The sequence below is a fragment of the Cupressus sempervirens genome, chromosome 11, assembly GCF_028749045.1.
Source record: "Cupressus sempervirens isolate cs-2001-9-10 chromosome 11, ASM2874904v1, whole genome shotgun sequence".
Classification (NCBI taxonomy): domain Eukaryota; kingdom Viridiplantae; phylum Streptophyta; class Pinopsida; order Cupressales; family Cupressaceae; genus Cupressus; species Cupressus sempervirens.
The window spans coordinates 682,270,668-682,292,100 of NC_143128.1; positions in this window are offsets into that span (position 1 = coordinate 682,270,668).

Below are 21,433 nucleotides of genomic sequence, written 5' to 3' on the forward strand. Positions count from 1 at the left end.
GTGTATCCAGGTATAGATAGATTTATATGTCATGCTTGTGCTTCTATAGCCTTCTCTTCTTGATTAGTCTGAGTTTGTTGTTCAACCATGTCGACTTTGACAGTTGTGTCAACCTTTGCAGATGTATCTACTGGTGTTTGCACTAGAGGTTTCACATGGGTAGCTGAAGGGATGGTAGAAGGTGGTTCTTATGGATTCACCTTGTCCTTTGTTATATCAACTACTACCTTCTAGAGCTCTTCTACACTCACCAATACAAGATTCTCACACAACTTTTCTTGGAGTGTAGACTGGTCTAATATCCTCTTCAAGTCATTTTCAGTTAATGGATTGATGTTCTAAGGTAAAGCATCAGAAACATCCTTAACAATAATTTTTTCTATTGACATCACTATATCATGTGGCGGGTTGATACTCGGCACTTATGTGTCCTGCACACTCTATTCCTTTTGTTGTTCATCAACTATTGCCTTGTCTTCATCTTGTCTTTTAGGTTCTTCCCCTGTAGTATTGTCTATCCTCTCATCTTCTTGCATATCATCATCATCTTTGTCATCATCCTTGCTATCTTTCTTATCCTCACTCTTGTCATCCTATTTTTCTTTAGAGGGATCAACCTCTCCTAGTTTTATAGTGGTTAACCCATAGATTAATTTCCATATTTGTGTTGATTTCTTAACCACATCATCTATATTTCTTTGTAGAATGCTAAAGGCTCTATATTTAGGTGTAAACCTAGCTACATATTTATTTACTACCTTAGCAATCTGTCCTTTTGTTAGCTTTGGAATTACTTGAGCTAGTGTTGACTCTCTAATTTGTTTCTCAAGATTTAAACAATAATGCCACTTTTTCTCAACAATAGCATATAGACTTTTGGGTATAGTGTTGGCAAACTCAAATGGAGTATTCTTAAATTTGGACATCATGGCATAAATTGACTCTTCCACTAGATTCTTTTAATCTCTACTTAATTTATCAAAATCAATGTTCTTTAACCCTATCATATCTGCATTATCTTTAATATTATCACAAATATTCTCAAGACCAAATTTAGGTGCATAACTTACCACCCTAAACTGACTTGTATCTTTAGACTCTATCTTTTCATCATTTGTTTCAGGTTGAGCAATATATTTCCTTCATTGTTTCTTCAGCTCTTGTCCTCCTTGTTCTATCTACCTTGTTTTCTCCTTAGCCTTTTGTGTGCTTTCTCTTGTGCTTTCTCTAGTGGTAGGATTTGTAGGCTTTTCTGGGCTAGGCTTAACAATTTTCTTTGCCTTTGGTTTAACCTCAAGCTGAGCCTTAGCCTTTCTCTTCTTTGGTACTGATTGGGTTGGTGCCTCTTTGATTTCTTCTTCCTCAGCACCTTCTTCTTCTTGATCCTCACCCATGCCTTGGGTTAAAGCTAAAGGTTTTGGTACTTGTACCTCTTCTTCCTCTTCATTCTCTTCATCATCTTCTTCTTCTTCATTGCCTGCCTCTTCACCAAATTTGGCCTTCAATTTTCTTACCATTTTGTCCTTCTTTTTCAATGCAGAGGTTGTTTTTAGTTCCATTTCAACCTTTGACTTTACAGCATCATAGTTGCCAAATATCTTGGCTGATTTGTCAATTTCTTCAGCAAGGAGTGCAGTGATGGTAGTTGAAGCTTCATCCACATTGATTTCATAGCCTAGAGGTCTCAGCCATCTAAGCCTAGGTACTGCTAGCTAAATATAAGTGGAATCAATGTCTACAAGGAAACATACATCATTGTAGTGCTATTCTACTAAGGAAATAGGTATCCCCAATCTCTACTTCATAGACTTCTTAAAGTCTTCAAATTAGGTTGTCATAATTGACTCAAAGTTCTCTCCCATTTGCTCAATATATTTATTGATTTGGATAGTCACAAATATGTTTGTCTTCCATCCAATTTTGTCAAAAGATAGGAATTCATTCTATACATAGAAAAATATGCATAAAAGAATTGATCCAAACTTACATTGTGCACTTTTTGTCTTTCTGATGGCACCTAGGTTTTCATTTATATGTTGCAATTGAATTTCTACAAGATCATAGGTGTGATCTTTCTTCACAATTTTGTATCCAACATCCACTGCTATGCAAGGCACATTGTTTAACCTACTTGATCGGTAGAACTTGTGGGAAATAACTCTCATAGAAAAATCAAGCAAACGATCTGTAATGGTGTCAATGGTCATACCATGCTTGTTCCACTTTGCACTTGTATTTTTCTCAATGACTTCTTTTGAGTCACTTCTTAATGTCTTGGGCCAATCTAGGGTTGGATAATCAGTAACCCTATGGACAATCCTTTTTGAAATTTTGATTAATCTACCCTCTAACCATAGACATCTATCATGAATTTTGCTCAGAACTATTTTAATCCATTCAATTTTGAAAACCATGGGAAAATCTAGGGCACGGGTCAAACCTTTTCTTTCCACAATCTTGAATTCTTTCTTCAAGACTCTATTTTCACACAATTTTTCATATGTTTTTCTTATTCCATGTCACCCTATGGATCCTACTTTACAGTTGTAATATTTCCTCACATCTTGAACCATTATTACTTTAGGTAGGATCATGAAAAATGCTCCAGTTGGATCTTGTTTATAGGAAACTTCTGGAATAGCTTTGAAATTTGGTTGTTTAACTTCATTGCTAACTAATTGAACATCAAATGCCTCTTTCTCTTTTGTAGTTCTTCAACTAGAAGCCATTTTTTACAACTAGGGTTTATCAAATTTAAAACTGCACAACTCGGCTTATGAAGAATACCTTTAAGATTTGATGAATTGTTGCTTGATCATTGTGGGAATCCTTGCAAATGCTTTGAACCAATTTGTAGATCACTTCTTTGCTCTGCTCATTCTCATTGTGAATTCGTAATGACAAAAAAAAAACCTTATATCCTTTAGAACTCTACAAACAATGCTTAGTCATGTATAGTTGGAAAATTTGGCATCAATAGAATTACTATTTCATTCGGCATCTATAGAGACTTCTATTCACTTGGTAGCTACTACAAACTCAGCTCCAACTAACTTTGACTAGCAACTCAACACACTCTGATATTTACTCAACATCTATTGAGGACTTTTCATGCTCGGCAACAACATGAAACTTGAAGATTTTAACCTTGAATTTTCCTTGAATTCTTGCATCTTAATTCATGCCAATGGAATCATTTCAATACTAATTTCTTTCGGAATTGATGTATAATGCAACACTTTAAGTATCAATCCCACATACCTATTAGTTTCTTAGTTTGATGAAGTGTGACCACTTGACCCATTGGGTGAAGTGGTCCCTTCTCCATTTGATGTACTACTAGCATCTTTCTTCTTCTATGTCTTGTTCATCTCATTCCTGTTGTGATCAACATTTTCCTTGCCTTTACCTTTATCAAATGCACAACTTGGTGCCTTGGACCTAGTTGGACAATGCTTGCTGATGTGACCAGTCTTGTGATAACTAAAAAATATGGTTTGACTCAACCATCTCTAGTAGTTACCACTGAAGTGAGTCCTAATACAATTTTTAGGTATATGACCATATTCCTAACAATAGTGACAGTTATATCTTGTATTATAATCCCAGTTATAGAAGTTTTCATAGTTTCTTACCTTTGTTGGCTTGATTGATGACCATGTGGACTTGGATCTACATTCAAAGGCTTTGTTTCCATACTTCTGACAATTATAGCAGGGTCCTTCAAATTTTGGTGCATGCATGGTTTTAGTTCTGCATTCATGTGCCGAATGACCTTTTTTTTTGTACTTATGACAACAAATCATGTTCATTGGATTAGCATTCTGACTTGCATTCTTGCTCCTGCAAACATTAGTTGTATGTCTTTTCTTACCACAATAATGACAAGTGGGTTTGGAGTTCTTACCTTTGTCATTCCTTTCTTTAATAGGCTTGGATAATTCTCCTTCTTCAGTACTTGTGTAGCCTAGTCCTAATGTATCATTGTTGGTTCTAGGAAATTTTAGTACTTGCTCAAAATACTTGATGGCTTCATTTGGCTTGTTGAAGCTTTCAGCAATCTCTCTTTCTCTTCTCAGATCATTTTGCAGTTGTTCATTCTGCAACTTCAGTGTGGTAATTTCAATGTCTTTGACATTCAACTCATGATGAGCATTATCATCTGACTTAGGGTATCCAAATGCATATTGGAGATTCTAGCAAGCTCAGTTGACTTCTCTTCTAGTCTATTTGCTAGGATTCTCTTGCCTTCTTCAATCATGGCCTTGTCTTCTCTGGCTTTCTTCTTTTGTTCTATTACCTCACATAGCATCATGGCTTGGGATTCTTACTCTATCTTGAGATTTCTATTCTCCTCAACTTGTACTCTATTCTTTTCCATCATATTTGCAATTGCTACATCGAATTCATTTGAGTCTCCATTTTTAAATAACTTGGTGCTATCAATTTCTTTGTATTATGTGTCATTCTCTGCAATGGCTATCTCTTTACTTCTTTTTAAGGATTTCTTTAACTCCTCTATGGCTTCATCCAGTGAATGCAAGATGAGTTATATCTCAATTCCTTAGTTCTCAATAACCTTTCCCAGTTTGTATACTTCCATTTCAAGATCTTTTCTCCAAGTTGTAAAGCTTCTCCTCCTAAGAACTCAACTCTAATACCAATTGTTGGAATTATAAATGGGAAATATATACTTCTGAGGGGGGAGGGGGTGAATTAGAAGTTCAAACTTCAGCACTTAAAATCCTTTTTACCATTCATTAGATGCAATAATAAATTGAAATGAAATGTAAATTAAATGCATCAAATAAGCATACACACATTTGACAACTAAAATTATTACCTAAAAACCCTCCAAATGAGAAGGTAAAACTAGGGTGGGGATGGCACCCATAATTCTTCACTACTGCAACAATAAAGTGTCACTTGTTAAGGTTACAAAGTTTTGACCATGAAACATGATCTGCTCTGTTAAAGGCTAACAAGAGACTATTAAATTTCACCCTGCTAAAGGATTTTAACACCATGTTAGAAGTGTGCCTGATTAAAGGACTTTAGAACATTCACTTGGAATGTCACCCTATTAAAGGATTTTGCAATGACTGTTAAGTCAACCTTAGTCCAAAGGATTTCACTCTACTGATACAATTGTTAGAAAGTAGCATTGGAATGTTTGATCTGATGACTTACAACTTTGACTTGCTATTTTTAGATCTCAATTATGTCCCGTTTGATCCTTTCTAATCTAATATGTCAATGTTGTATCTTTGATCCTCTATTCTATAAATTGATTCTGTAATCTTTCACTCTATTAAGTCACCTTGAATGATCTCTAAACAATTCATTTATTCACCCCTTGATATCACTTCTCTCTTTCAACCATCTGTTCTCTCTAATTTTTAGGGCTTCGTCTCCCTTATAAAGACTTTGGTGGCTTAGGGTTAGGTATGAATGTATGGTTGAGATTCATCCTTTTTGTTGTTTAACCTTTCCAATTTTTTGATTGGTTGCATGGTGATTTCTTATGGAACCCAAATAGATTCGTCCTTATCTTTAACGCTTCAAGATCTATCCATAAATTGGCATAAAAATGGTTTACATAGTTGTTTAACAACTATATCTAATCTATGCTACTTGGCACTTGATGATACTAATGTTCGGCACATATTGTAGTTCTATTTCTGGCTTGGCACCTAAATTGCTCAGCATCAACTACTTACTCAGCACTTGAATCACTCGGCATAGTCTATCTGCTCAACACTTGAGTGACTTGGAAATCATTATAACTCAACATCTATACATATTATACTCAACATATATTACTAGCTCAGCATGAGACACTCAATTGTCAAAACCAATCTGAGATCAACACTTTCTTGCATCAAAAATTTTGATGAAGCTACACCTTGGAGGACTTGGAGATCATGCACAATCTACCATTATAGTGGAACATGTTGATCTAGCAGGAGCCCTAACTAACGAAGATATGAAGAAAAAGAAATAACATAATCAGGCGATGTTGGAGATTGTCTCTACCCTAAGCTATGCCAAATTTGATGATATCAAAGGATGTGACACTGTAAAGAAGATGTGGGATGCCCTAACCACCATCCATGGAGGAGACAAAAATGTTCAAAGAGCCAAGTCTAAGAGTTTCAGAGGTAAGTTTGATGATATGAGAATGGAAGAAGGTGAGAATATTGCTAAAAATGTTACTAGGATAAAAGAAGTTGTTAGTGCAATAAAAGGTGCTACTGGTCATATAGATGATGATACTATATTAAGTAAAGTCTTTAGAACATTACTACCTATTTATGCTGTTAGAGTTTCTACAATTCAAGAATTGAGATGTATTCTAGGGAATAATCTAACACTTGAAGATCTGGTAGGTAGACTCACTGTTTTTGAGCTATCTAACTTTGACAATTACAAACTAGAGAGTCTTGAATATGCTTTCAATGTTAAGTTGTTATTGAAGGATTCTAATGAAGTGAAGCAGAAGAAGAAGAAGAGAAAGATAAAATATGCATCTAGTGATAGTGATATAGATGAGGAAGATATTGAACAATTGGAAGCACTACTAGCAAGAAGATTTCATAGAGGTAAAGGCAAGTTCAAATGTAAGTTACCCATCATTTGTTTCAATTGCAATGAAGTTGGTCATATTGCTGCAAGATGTACACAAAAGAAGAACTACAGAGAAGGAAACAAGTACAAAAATAGAAGATAAGATGACGACGAAGATTACAAAGACAAAGGCAAGAAGTCATGCTAATTGTTGATGAATATGACTCTAATGAACATGATGATGAAGTGGTATATGTTGCAATGAAGGAAAAATCTAATGAAGATGAGGCAATTGCACTTGTGACTTATGTGAAAAAAAGTGATAAATAGATCATTGACAGTGGATGCTCACATCACGTGATTGGAGACAAAATTAAGTTCATTACCTTAACTTGCTATGAAGGAAATAGTGTAAGATTCGGTAATGATGCACCATGTTTGATAAAAGGAAAAGGCTCTATCAAACTCACAAAAAATATTTCATGTGACAATGCTTACTATGTTGAAGGATTGAATTATAACTTATTAAGTGTGTCACAACTAAACAATTTGGAATGCAAGGTTGAGTTTGAAAATAAGATTGCCAAGATATATGATACTGATGGAAAGCTGATTGGAAAAGGTGATCAAACTAGAAGTAATCTATTCTATCTAGATATAGAGAATGTTGCTTGTCTTGTTGCAAGATTTGATGATGTATGGCTATGGCACAAGAGGTTATGTCATGTTAATTTTGATAACTTTATTAGTATCATTAACAAGAAGAAAGTTAGAGGTTTTCCTAAATTGAAGAAACCTAATAATGTAGTATGCAAACAATGTCAGCTAGGAAAAATGACAAAGTCAAACTTTAAGAGTAAAGCTTATACCTCTAAAGAAATACTAGAGATTGTTCATACTGACTTATGTGGACCAATTAAAGTGCAAAGCTATAGAGGAGATAAGTACATTATGCTATTTGTTGATGATTACTCTTGAATGATGATTGTCATGTTTCTAAAACAAAAATCTAATGCTTTTCAAATGTTTAAATGGTACTTGGCAAGAGTTGAGAAAGAAACAGGTAAGAGTCTAAAATGCTTGAGATCAGATAGAGGAGGAGAATTCACATCTAATGAGTTTGAAATATTCTGTAATGAAAGAGGAATCAAAAGAAAAACATTTGCTCCTAGGATCCTTCCACAAAATGGAATTGCTAAAAGAAGAAACAGGTTTATAATGACTATGCCAGAACACTTATGATGAAGAAGAATGTTGCTCTAAAATAATGGAGAGAAGTTGTAAGTAGTATTGTATATACTTTATACTGTGTGCAAGTCAAGAAAGGTACTCACTCAACACCTTTTGAACTATGGTATGGATATCCACTCAATGTAAAATGCTTTAAGGTATTTTGACATAAATTTTATATTCTTAAAGATGTTAGGAACAAAAAACTTGATGCAAAAAGTGAAGAAGGTATATTCCTTGGTTACTCCACAAGAATTAAAGCTTACAAGTGTTTAAATACTAACACAAACAAAATTGTGGAAAGTGCAAATGTGAATATTGATGAGTTTATAGAAGAACATGAAGTTGAACCTATGAAAGAACTAAAAGAATACAAATTATTTGTATACTTTCATGAAGGAATGCCTGGTGAAGAAGATGTGGCAAATCAAGTTAGAAATCAACAACAAGTTTTAGTGACTACCAAGTCACACCATGTGAATGTCGAGTCACATTCAAGAACTGAGCTACATTCAGATGCCAAGTTGAAAAATCAAGAAAATGTGCATTCTAATTTTGAGGTTAGTACACGTGCTAGAGATGTTGAGATACCTGACAGAGATGTACATAGTGACTCTAAAGCTAAAAGACAAAATGTAGAAACAAGAGCTAAGCCAAGATTGTCTAAATATGTCAAAAAGCATCATCCTGCAGATCAAATTATTGGAAATAAAGATGCATTAGAAGATAATGACTGGTACAAGGCCATGGAAGAAGAGATTCAGTAGATAGAGAAGAATGAAACATGGAGTCTAGTTCCTAGACCAGAAGACAAAAATATGATTAGTACCAAGTGGGTATTCAAAAACAAGCTACTTGAGAATGATGAAATGACATGAAACAAAGCAAGATTAGTTTGCAAAGGATATGCATAGGAAGAAGGAATTGACTATGGTGAGACATTTTCCCCTATTGCAAGAATGGAAGGAGTAAGAACTTTACTTGCTTATGCTGCATACAAAGGTTTCAAAGTTTATCAGATGGATGTCAAATCTACATTTTTGAATGGCATACTAGAAGAGGAAGTCTACATAGAATAGCCAGAAGGATTTTTTTATGCTAACAATAAGAACATGGTATTGAAACTGCACAAAGCTCTATATGGTTTGAAACAAGCACCAAGAGCATGGTATGTAAGACTTTATACTTATCTTGTAAAGATTGGATTTGAAAAGATTGATGATAATAGCAAACTATAAATGAAGATAGAAAAAGACAAAGGTATTTTTTTACCTAAAATATTTGTTGATGATATCATATTTAAAGGACAGGATGCTTTATGTAAGAACTTTGTAAATCAGATGAAGCAAGAATTTGAAATGTCTATGTTTGGAGAGATCAAATTCTTTGTGGGATTACAAGTATACCAGATGAAGTATGGTATATATATCACTCAGTCAAATACATCAAAGAGATACTAAAAACTTTTGGATTAGAGGATTCCAAACTAGTAAGTACACCTATGGTGACAAGGCTCAAGCTATCAAAGAATGATGATTCAGCTGAGGTGAATTAAACATTATACAGATCCATAATTGGAAAATTGCAATATGTAGTACATAGCAAACCTGATATTGCATTATTTGTAGGGATAGTTGCAAGATTCTCTACTAATCCCAAGGAGAATCACTTAATGTTTATGAAGAGAATAATGAGATAACTAAAAGGAACAAAAGAGTTTGGTTTATACTATAAGTAGAATGAAAATTTTGAACTAAGAGCCTACATTGATGTTGATTGGGTTAGAAATATTGATGATAGAAAGAGCACCAGTGGAGGAGCATTTTTCTTAGGCAAAAGACTAGTTACATGGACTAACTATAAGAAATAGAGTTGTACTTTCCAATCTACTGCTGAAGTAGAATATGTTGTCGCTGCTATCAATTGCACAAACATTGTACGAATCAAACAACTACTTAAAGGAATGAAGGAAGAGATCAAGGAACCAGTGATACCTTATTGTGATAATACAAGTGCTATCAATATATCAAATAATCGAGTAATGCATACAAAGACAAAGCACATTGCAATCAAGTATCATTATGTAAGAGAGTTAGTTCAAACATTGTATGGATCAAACAACTACTTAAAGGAATGAAGGAAGAGATCAAGGAACCAGCGATACTTTATTGTGATAATACAAGTGCTATCAATATATCAAATAATTGAGTAATGCATGCAAAGAAAAAGCACATTGCAATCAAGTATCATTATGTAAGAGAGTTAGTTCAAGATAAAGAGGTGAAGATGGAATATGTTAACACAAAGGAGAAAATTGTTGATATCTTCACAAAAGCATTACCTAAGGATGCTTACAAGTATCTAAGAGGTAAACTAGGGGTGATACCCTATCAAAGGCTATGTAAGAAATAGAGGGAGTACCCTACATCAAACAAGTTGATGGTCATATAATACAAATTGATGTAGAGGATCTTACTTTAGGAACTACCTAAAGTAATCACAGAGCTTAAACTTCAAATCAATCACAAGCAAGGTGACAGAGGGAGAAATTGAAGAACCTGCAAAAGCTTATATCTACATCTATTAGAGATGCCAAGTTTTTGGTATATGCCTTTGGCATTGTTGTCAAAGAGGGAGAAATAGCAAAAACTGATCAAAAGCTAAGAGAGAGAAATAAGCATGAGACTGATCAAGTGCAAGAGATAAAAGGGAGAAAATTCAAAATTGATCTATTAATCAGACAAGGAAATGCTGATCAGAGAGTTAGAAGGATCATTATTAGAGAGAGATACTTTATTGATCAATTTAGTATATAAGAAAGAGGAAGACATAAGAAAGATACAAGAAGGAACTCAGAGGGAATTATAAGAAAGAGTTTTTGTAACCTAATTAGAAGATGGAAGTTGTTGATAAAGAGAGAAATTTCACTACAAGTTTTCTCTTTGGTATTGCTTTACTGTCTTAACCTAGTCAGATTGGTTGAACAAGATGTTCATCATTTGATTGACTTGGTTGATCAATTTGGTTTGCCATCAATGCCAAAGAGGGAGATTGTTGAAATCTGATTGAAAAGATCATTGACTAGAAAGATTGTTATGAGAGAGATTGTTATGTGTTTCAATCATTTTTTTGTCACTAATGTCAAACCTACTATTTACTGGTAAGACAATTGCTTACAAATTCAAGTACAATCACTTAGTTAATTGATGAGGAGGATTTGATCAACAAGATGTAACAAAAGCATCTAGAGGAAAGGTTGAGTTATAATTATGTAATGAAGTACAAGGATTAGTTAAGACAGTGATGACATGATGTAGTGTTGATCTACTTAAGGTTACAAAATGTTGGATGCACTAAAAAAGTTTAGAAGAACAAGTTAAACAAAGTTTGTCCACCAAGCCTGACCGAGTGGATAATAGGTGTCGAGAAAAGTTAGTACAAACCGAGCAGAAAGTTAGTTGGAGCCGAGTGAAAGAAAATTCTAGTGGATGTCAAGCAAGATAGATGATGTCGAGTGATTTCATAGTTGATGTCGAGCAATGCAGTATGTGTCGAGCATTAGAAGATTGATGATGTCAAGCTACTACATTATGAAAAAGATCAAAGATTCACCAAATATAAGTTGACAAATTTGTTTTCTTGAAACTTGTGAACTAGGAGGAAGATAAGGTTGATGAGCTAGTGGTACCGAATTTTATGTAAACCATTTTTGAGATGAATTCAAACGAATTCTAGGAAGAAGTTTCTAGAAGAGATACAAGATATGGGGTAGATACATTGTATCCTACCTAATCTGTCCAAATCCTAAAATGGACGATGGAAAATAGAAAATTATCTTAATTTCATATTTATAGGAATGCCTGGTCATGAAGCAAAGATGTCATATGTGAGAACCCAGAGAGAAGAAGGAATTAAGGGTTTTGCTTCATCAAGTGACCCAAGAGAAGAATCTGCATGGCATGTTAAGCAAGAAGGCTTAAGGAGATTTATGCTTGAAGGGTGAACAAGCTAGTAGAAATGCAAAGTGTAAAGGCCAAGCGGAATGGAGGACTTAACAGAGATTTGTAATCTGCAAGAGAAGTTTTAAGTTGTATCAGATCAAAGCTCTATTTTTACTCTCTAACAATTGTATCAGTCTAGGGTAAATCATTTTTATTAAGGTTGACCTAACAGTCATTAGTAAATCCTTTAACAAGGTGGCATTCCAAGTGAATGGCCTAAAGTCCTCTAACAAAGCTCACTTTTAACAGGGTGATTGAAATCCCTTAACAGGGCCACTTTTAACAGTGTGTATTGTAACCTTTAACAGGGTTGGCCTTTCATATGGCATCATTTCAGAAGAGTGAAAAGGAGTAACAAGTCACTAGTGGTTTTTCCCAAATTGGGTTTCCACATTAAATCATTGCGTCAAGTGTGTTGATGAATGTGTTGTGTTTCATACTTTACATTTCTGCAATTTGATCAGATAGTAACCTACAATTTTTAAGTATTCACATATTCATTTGGATGCATGCGTGAATATGAATGTTTTATGGGTTCACTAAGATAAGAAAAGTTTTATTTGTACATCTAGACCTTGAATAACTAATTCACCCCTCCTCTCAGTTATTCTAAAAGAATTCCAACAGAGACCTTCTATTATGATACGAAGATTCTCTCAATTCAATATGTATATGATTTTTTAGTGTGATAAGCATGGTATTCAATTTAAAACATTGTACTTGGACATTTATTATTTTAATAGAAGAGATTTTTTTGGGTGTGACTAGGGTTTTTCCCTCAAGTTGGAGGGTTTTCCCAGGTTAAATTGTTGTCTTTATGTGTCTTTTTTGTTCTTCTTTTGGTTATTGTTATTTATCTTTAGTTCTTGACAAATCATTAACAATTGGTGATTCTGGCATGACACGTTCTCTACTACCATGTTCATTGGGGGAGACTAGGCCTCATGAATTGATGCTTCATAAAAAGAAGCTCTCACCAGTCAAGCCATGCCCCTAACCCACAAGAGGTGGACTTCAAATCTCATTAGATTGTTTTTAATGAACTTTCCTCTTCCTCAAGTGGGCCACCCAAATCTAGACAAAATAGTATTTTAATAAAAATATTTTTTAACTTTATTTTCTCTAAATAAAATTGTTTAAATAATTTATTTATTTATATATTTTAAGTCACTTTATTTTAATAATATTATTTTATAACAAAAAGTGACTTTATTTTATAACATTACTTTAGGAGCTCAAAATAATTCTATTTAATATTATTTATTTCACCTTGGCCAAAAATATGTCCAGCTGCGAGATATTATTCCCTAACCATTTGACTTAGCCTGGAGGAATGGCTAGTAGGCTAGTGATGTTGGCATGCCACATTCTCTCATACCATGTGGGCTAGGGGGAGACTAGCCTTTTGACCTTGTGCTTCATAAAAGAAGCTCTCCCACAAGAGGTGGACTTCAAATCACATTAGATTATTTTTAATAAAATTATATTTTCCTCAATTGGACCACCCAACTCTAGAAAAAAAAATATTTTATTAAAATATTTTTTTATTCACTTTAGTTTATCAAAATAAAATTTCTTAAAGACTTTATTTTATTATTTTATAATATCCTTTTATAACAAGACATGACATTATTTTATATATAACATTACTCGAGGAGCTCAAAATAATATTATTTATTTTTCCTTGGCCAAAAATATGTCCAACTACAAAATATCATTCCCTAACCATTTGGCTTAGCCTACATGAATTACTAATAGGCTAATCAGATTCACATTAGGCAATCACTCGAGAGACATGGACATGACATAAGTGGATTATGATTTGCTCCTTTAGGATTTGGAGCCTTTGTGAAGAGGGAAGATCCTTACGCATGAAGATTATTTGTTAGTCCATTTCTTCATTTCTCACTTTTTATCAATAGCTTACTCTTCAGGTGTAATAGTGTTCCATTGTGACCTTTTCTTGGCTCCTTTTTCTCTTGTGTTTTTGATTTTTTGTGGTTGTACCTTTTTATGTGGAGTTGGAATTAGAGAACCTAGTAGTGTAGGTGGTGATGATTGTACGCTGGAAGTAAAAGGAGAAATTAGTGCTTACACAATGGAAATAATTGTTGTAGTTGTAATAGTCGATGTTCCATGTTCTTTTGAGCCTTTCTATTTTTTTATTTTGTCATTTTTCTTAGTAGAGGTGCATTATTTTCAATTTCATTTTTCTAGACTTCCTTTTCCTCTTTTGGAGGTCTCCTTGAGAATTAATATTTGAAGCTTTTTTAACTTCTCATATTTCTTTGATGCTTATTCTATCCTCTTACATGACAACTTTTTCTTTTGAAGCTTCTCACTTGATATCTCTTCCTTAAATTGGAAGACTCAACCTTTTCTTTTGAAGCTCCTCCCTTTGACGTCTCTCCCTTCTTGAGAAGTATTATTTCAAGCACTACATATAGCTTTTAAGCTATTTAGTGTTCTAAATTCAATAAATATGTCTTCATCAATGGGCCAATCAACCCTGTTAATCGGTTTATTGAACACTTTATTTATTTCATGAGGTTTACCTTCTTAACCATGTAAGGAAAATGTGATTATTGTTTTGGGCCTTTAATATATGTATGGTTGTTATGAATTCCTCTTGCAATCACATGAAAATATTGGGTCATTTGATGCCCAATGCATGCTTTGAGTTGTAGAAAATTCCTTACAATAGAGAGGCTTTATTGATTTGTAATGACAACTTGCTTACAAAGTATGGTTGAATGAGATTTTTTTTTTATTCTTCCTTCTCCTATTATGTTGATTTTTCCAAGTCAAATTTTGTTGTTATATAGCTTTGTAATGTCCCCACTAATAGGGTTAGTTAAGGACAAGTCATACCTACAAAAAAAAATTGTTAGAAACATAATAATAAAACTAACTATGTTATTCTACCCTCTAAATCAATCCCAATCTTAAGAACATCTCTAGATTGGTCTTCATCGCTCATAGCTAAGTTGTCGTCATCCCGGGAGCGCACCCCTTAAGATTCTTCTTGGACAGGCATACTCTATCCAAGGCCAATGACATATGCATATGTTTGACAACATCAGAATATTTTGGCAACACGGAGAATTCTTGGCCATGGTGTTTGGTTTAAGGTGTTAATGCCTTGCTACCCCCATGCTTCTAGTCTTATAATTCTCCTAATAGATTAATGTATTATTACTTGATTTCAATGTTTATTTTCCTTGCAAAGAATTGATTTAATTTCAAATGTATGGGCCATGGAAATTAATATTACTTATAATTCTTGGTTTGCTAATCTAATTATATTTATTTATATGATCTAACTTCTTTTTATAATATTACAACATTTCTAATGATCTTAAGGATCCTCATGATTAAATTAAATAAATTATATTAGTAATAATATTATTACTATGTCTCACGATTAAATTAAATAAATTAAATTAGTAATAGTACTATTATAAAGTATCTAAATACATACTTACCTACTGTCCTTAGCCTTCGGCAATGTGGGCACTATTATTAATTTTCATACCGTGACATGGCCTAGAGTCTTTTCTTATATGCTTTCCTTGCACCGTAATTGGTAGGTCGCTCCCATCAGGGTACAATATCCTTGTCACTATTTTTCTATCTCACTATTTCATTGATTTGGTCCGATGCTTATGCTCATGATCTTTATTAAATTATGTTGTATGTAGGCTTGTGACTTTAATAGTTACCTGTCGCATCCATGGTGTTTGAAGACTAAAATCTACGTCCAAAATCTACGTCCACCTTGCAATTTACATGTGTACTCGAATGTTCATATTTCTTAGTGATTGGGGTACAGATGCCTCCACGTCCTTATTCTAATGTTGTCCTCCACCTAGTTGTGCATCCTTCCTCGGCTAACGTGTCCACTTCGATGTTAATGGTTTCAGTTTGATACTCTTCCCTCCTCGGATCTCGTGCTCAATCTTATATCCCCCTTTGTATGGAAGGGTATGACGCTTAGGCCCCGTTTGGTTGCTGGAATATGAGTGGAATAGGAAAATGAAATTAGAATATGTTTTATATTCGTTGTTTGGTAAGTTCAATCGGAATTGAGAATAGGAAGACATATTCCAATTTTGCCCCTAAAATGAGCATGTCTATGCCAAAAAATATCTGTTATTGGAATAGGGTATTTCCATTCCCATTCCGATTTTCCATTTTAAAAATTTTTTAAAAAAAAATTTTCTTTTTTTGAATTTTTTTTTTTTGAATTTTTGAATTTTTTTTGTTAAATTTTTTTTTTGAATTTTTTTTTATAACATTTTTTTAAATTATATCTATTTGTTTAAAAAAAGAGAATGAATTAACCAAAAAAATTAGGAAAAATGTTTTTAAAAATACAAAACTTAACCTTATTCCTATTCCATTTTTGTACAACCAAACAATGGATTAACATATTCCCAGTCGAATTCCAAGTGCACCAAACATGATTGGAATTGCCCATTTCTATTCTCATTCCCCATTTCCATTCCCATTCCATTTTTCTATTCTAATTTTCTATTCCTATGCCAGCAACCAAACGGGGCCTTATGGTAGTCATGTATTTATTATATGGTAATCGCTTATTTATTTATTATTATAATCCTACTTGTATTGGTCATATAGTATTATTTATTTATTTTGATTTAGAATTGTTGTTGATTACTTATGTTATATAATATTATTTTGTAATTAGTAATTACATTATTTGATGATGCTATTTGCTTGTAATCATAAGAAATTGTTTATCAATTATTTATAATAATATGTTAGTCATTATTTTACTTATGAAGCCAATTGTTTAGAACTTATTTCTTATTTATTTATAGATCATTAATTATTAACATTTATTACAATTATATTTGATTGATTTAATATAATCAAGAATAAGCGATTTATAATGGATCAAATAAGAATGTCTCTATTTTATTGTTAGAGTAATATTTAAGTGACATATATAACTTTGGATAGATTTGTACCAATCAAGGGTCGTGACAGTCCTACCCTCTCAAAATTGCTTTTCCTCAAGCAATTACAATTTTCATTTGATATCTTGCTATATAACTTGTTTAGTTTCCAAGATAAAATTTAAAATATAATCAAGATTTACATGTGTTAGTACACATATGGACCCAGATTTTAAACTTTCAATTTCATGTTTTGAACCTCTCTGAATTACTTTGAACTCGGTTCAAAGCAATTCAAAGTGGTTCAATAGTTCGAAATGGTTCAAAATGCAGAATTGTTAGTTCAGAAAAGTTCAAAATTCTGTCTCAGTTCATAATGTAGGGTTGGATTTTGTCAATTCAACATTTTCAGGAAAGTGCAGAGGTACAGATCAAGATGGAGATCAAGCCCAGTGGTTTGAAGGGCAAAAACTCAAAGCTCAAGTCTTATGCACAGATTCAATATCACAAGGAATGTCAATCCATTAATGGTGCGATCAGTAATGATGGTTTAATCTAGAACAGAACTTATTTGAAGGCAGATTGACAGAGTTGCAAGCACACATCTTGATCATGGGGTTACTAAAGTTGTCAGTGAAACTCGGGCTATGAGTTCTATGAATAACATTTTCAATGAATCATATTACATATCATCAAAAGTTCCAAATCCAAGGTTTGATCTCAGAACTTAGAAGTTTATAATTCCATAACTCAGCCAGATTTGGAGATATAATTCGTACTCAAAGAGATCAGATGGTTTTTCTCACCAAACTAGGGATCCTATGAGAATGGTGAGAGTTCCCCATGTTTAGGTCCACAGGATAGCTTATTTAGGACATTCAAGCCAGAGACTGAGGAAGATCCTTCGAGGCAAAGCATAGAATTATAAAAGACTCATGTGGCATAGTATCTTGGATGTAGAAACAGCACAAAATCAGTGCTTACGTTGACCATAGTGATAATTATCGGGTTTGTTAATGTATTATTTGATAATATTATCACTTTATTCCATCGGCCCGACCCTCACTCTATGTCGACAAGGAGGCAGGAAGAATAAGCAAAAAACAGCTGAAAGCCGGATCTCACATACTGATGATTACAAATTAAAAGAGACCGATGGACATGAATGTATTGCAAGCTATCTGCACAAGGTGTCATCACACAGGATATCAAAAGACAGATTCGAACTAGTTTAAAATATGTCTTCAAACCCATAAGAAAGGCGGGACCCGTGGCAGCTTGGGGAGGTTATCATCGCAAAATACAATTTTGGTTATTATAAAGACACCCGCCTCATATCTTGCTTGGTGGCAGCCCACGCATTTTGCTTGACGAAATGCATATGCTGATTCTGCACATATATAGACATAAAGAGAAGCTGGCCTCCAAATATATGGATATGTGTCCAGTGGTTTAGGTTATGCAAAGTAATGAGTCAAAGCACCCGAGTCATGATGCCCAAATCTGAATGAATGATCCGTTCTCACAGATGGGAGTTCGAACTGGAAATGTATGAAAGCCGAGCTTCATTTTGAAAGTTGGCGACATCATATATATATTATTATGCCGTGATGGAAGAAGGCACAAGACATTCATTAAGACCAAGGTCAGTTACTCCTCATGGCATCGAGTTTCTGGAGATATGAAGACCCGCAGGTATGAACTGTAGAATTATAAAGGGTAAGTGCCCAATGCTAGGTACAAGTTGCGGATTCCATCTAATGCATCTGTCAACATCCCAATATTAAAACCTTTCTGAGTCATTCTTTGCTTATTGCCTACGCATGTGTATAAAATCCTAAGCTGTCGACATGGGAGATCGGGTTCTTCTTCTGATGAATCCGGCGATTGAAGAGGTGCAGTGATTGGCATTATTGGCTGTTGGCAATTTAGCATTTTGCTCGGAGTCATCAAAATGAAAAGCGGTATGTTATGTTCACCATAACCATATGCCCAAACAAAGCCTTCGTGCTTTATGATCGGTTGAGCACCAACCAAATGGAAGAAGAAGTCGCGGGCCAATATGCAACCTCGGAGCATCATGTCATGATGAAGTAATTGATGTCTATGACCGCAATTAAGATCTCCAACAGCCTGTGACAGTCCAAAAACCGCGGCATTCAGACTCCCCAATGTGGAACCCGAATTTAATCATAAGGAATGGTCAATCATGGATATCATATGGTCGGGTGGCTAGTATCTGGAACAACTTTATAGAAGATGCCAAGGTGTTGATACGAGTTGTCATAACACGGCCCTATTGTGAAGAGCAAAGTAGTGAAATATACAATTCCCTTTACTGCTGAACAAGAGAAATTCAGTGGATCTGTTGTATGGTTTGATGATTTATTTTCGAGGAAGTGCTCCCAGTCCAGCAAGATTGAATTAACAATCTCCATTCAAAAGTTACACTTAGGTATACGATGATAGGTGTTCGTGACTGGAGACTTGGAGAGAAACAAATGATGTTATAATGTTTTAATAGACATTATATTGTCCTTGGTAGTAATGTAACTTAAAGATCATATGAAGACAAAACCAATGAAAATCTGATAGTGAGAAAAGGGCAATTTCAGGAATTAGTTTTGGTAACTGAAGATGATCTGATCTTACGGAGGCAAAAGTTGAGGAGTCATTGAAGTGATTTTAGAAAGGTTTATCGGTAAACATAAACTTTTAATAAAGTTTACCAAGATAAACCAATGGAAAAAGGGGATGAAAAAACTTTTCGGGAATATGTAAAGAATCAACCAACAAGAAGCAGTTACAGAAATCAAAAGAGACTTTTACTGAATTCTATTTAATCGAGTGGGAAAAAACAAAGTGGGGGGTTCCATCTCTCCTTTCCAGGGATAGATTTTATGCTACTGTAAGGAAAGGATTCTAGTTTTCTAGGGAGAGATTTTCCAGTTCTCCGAAGAGAAGAATGCAGATTTTAGCGCTGTAGCAGAATAGAGCATTTCTTTGCTAAACTTTGTGTTAGTTATTAAAGGGAAATTTGATTTTGAAATGTAATGTAAGGGAGATGGTTTTCATTTTCTAATGCAATGTGTAATAAGATTTGTGTACTCTTTTACATCTTAAAGAAGGGAGGTTTGAAAGATAACTACAAATTAGAACTTTGAGTTTATGTAGTTTACTTTCCACTGATGGTTATTTTCTTGTAACTTTCAGTTTTCTTTAAATGCATCTGATGTGCTATTTTTTGAACGCATTTTGATATCAAGATCTCTTTGAAGCTTTGATTCTTCTTTTCTCAAGAGAATGGAAATTATTCCTTTGAGCTTTGTCTTTGGTAAAGCAATATACAACAAATGAACTTTGTGTAATCTATTGTATTCTATTTTCTTTCTTTCCAGTTATTAAGTTTATGCATCTACACTGTATTTACAGATAGATGTTTGAAATCCTTTTGTGCGTTCTGGTCAAAACCATCCATATTTAATTCATTGAATATCTCATATGGCGATTTGTACTTAATAAAATTTAGAGGAAGGTTATCAATCCAACGATAACTTGTCCAACTGTTGGTGCCAATTTTTCCTCTCACTTGGGCATTCAGAGTTGCATTTGCGTATGTTTTCTCGGAGGATAATTTGTTCACTAACAACATGATAGTAATATGTACATTTTGTGAGTGATTTGACCTTATAAGAATGATTTGTTCATGATGATAGATTTCATTATATCAAGATTGGTGAGTTGCTCAAATGATTCAAAACCTAATTTGATTGATACCTTCATTATCAAAAGATATAATATGATCAATCTCTATAGTTTCGTTATATTTTCCTTGATGATTCATTTAATGAAGAAGATTAAATAGGTTAGCATATTGAGCTCAAGTCCTTTTGTGTTTAATACATTACCTCCTTAAGAGGATGAAAATCTCAATGTCGCAAGGCACTAGATACCTATCTACGAGTAGGTTCCCTCAAAGCATTGAGGCCACGTGTTCCTACCCATCTTGGATTCCTCAAGAATTTTGGCATCATGTTCTTACCTATCTTGGACTTTTACCTCAAGGTATTCGAAACCATGTCCTCACCCATCTTGGACTCTTTCCTCAAGGCATTGGAACCTGTGTCCTTACTTATCTTGGAATCTACCTGTCTCGAGTTGATTTACTCTACTTCTCCTTAGATTCATCATTTGTTTAATCATATTTCGAGGCTTCTTTAGTAATTTGTTTTTTTTTTTAATTGATTGAAAAAATTTATAATTTTATTCACCCTACAAGATGGCAAGATCATGCTCTAATACCACTATAATGTTCCCACTACTAGGGTTAGTTAAATAAAACTAATTGTATTATTCTACCCTCTAAATTAATCCCAATCTTGAGGATGTCTCCAGATTGGGCTTCATCACTCATAGCTAAGTCGTCGTCGTCTCAGGAGCGCACCCCTTAAGATTCTTCTTGGACGGGCATCCTCTATCCAAGGCCAATGACATATGCATATGTTTGATAACATCAGAATATTGTGGCAACATAGAGAATTCTCGGCCATGGTGGTCGATTCAAGGTGTTAATAAATTGCTACCCCCATGCTTTAAGTCTTATAGTTCTCCTAATAGATTAATGTATTATTACTTGATTTCAACGTTTATTTTCCTTGCAAAGAATTGATTTAATTTCAAATGTATGGGCCATGGAAATTAATATTACTTATA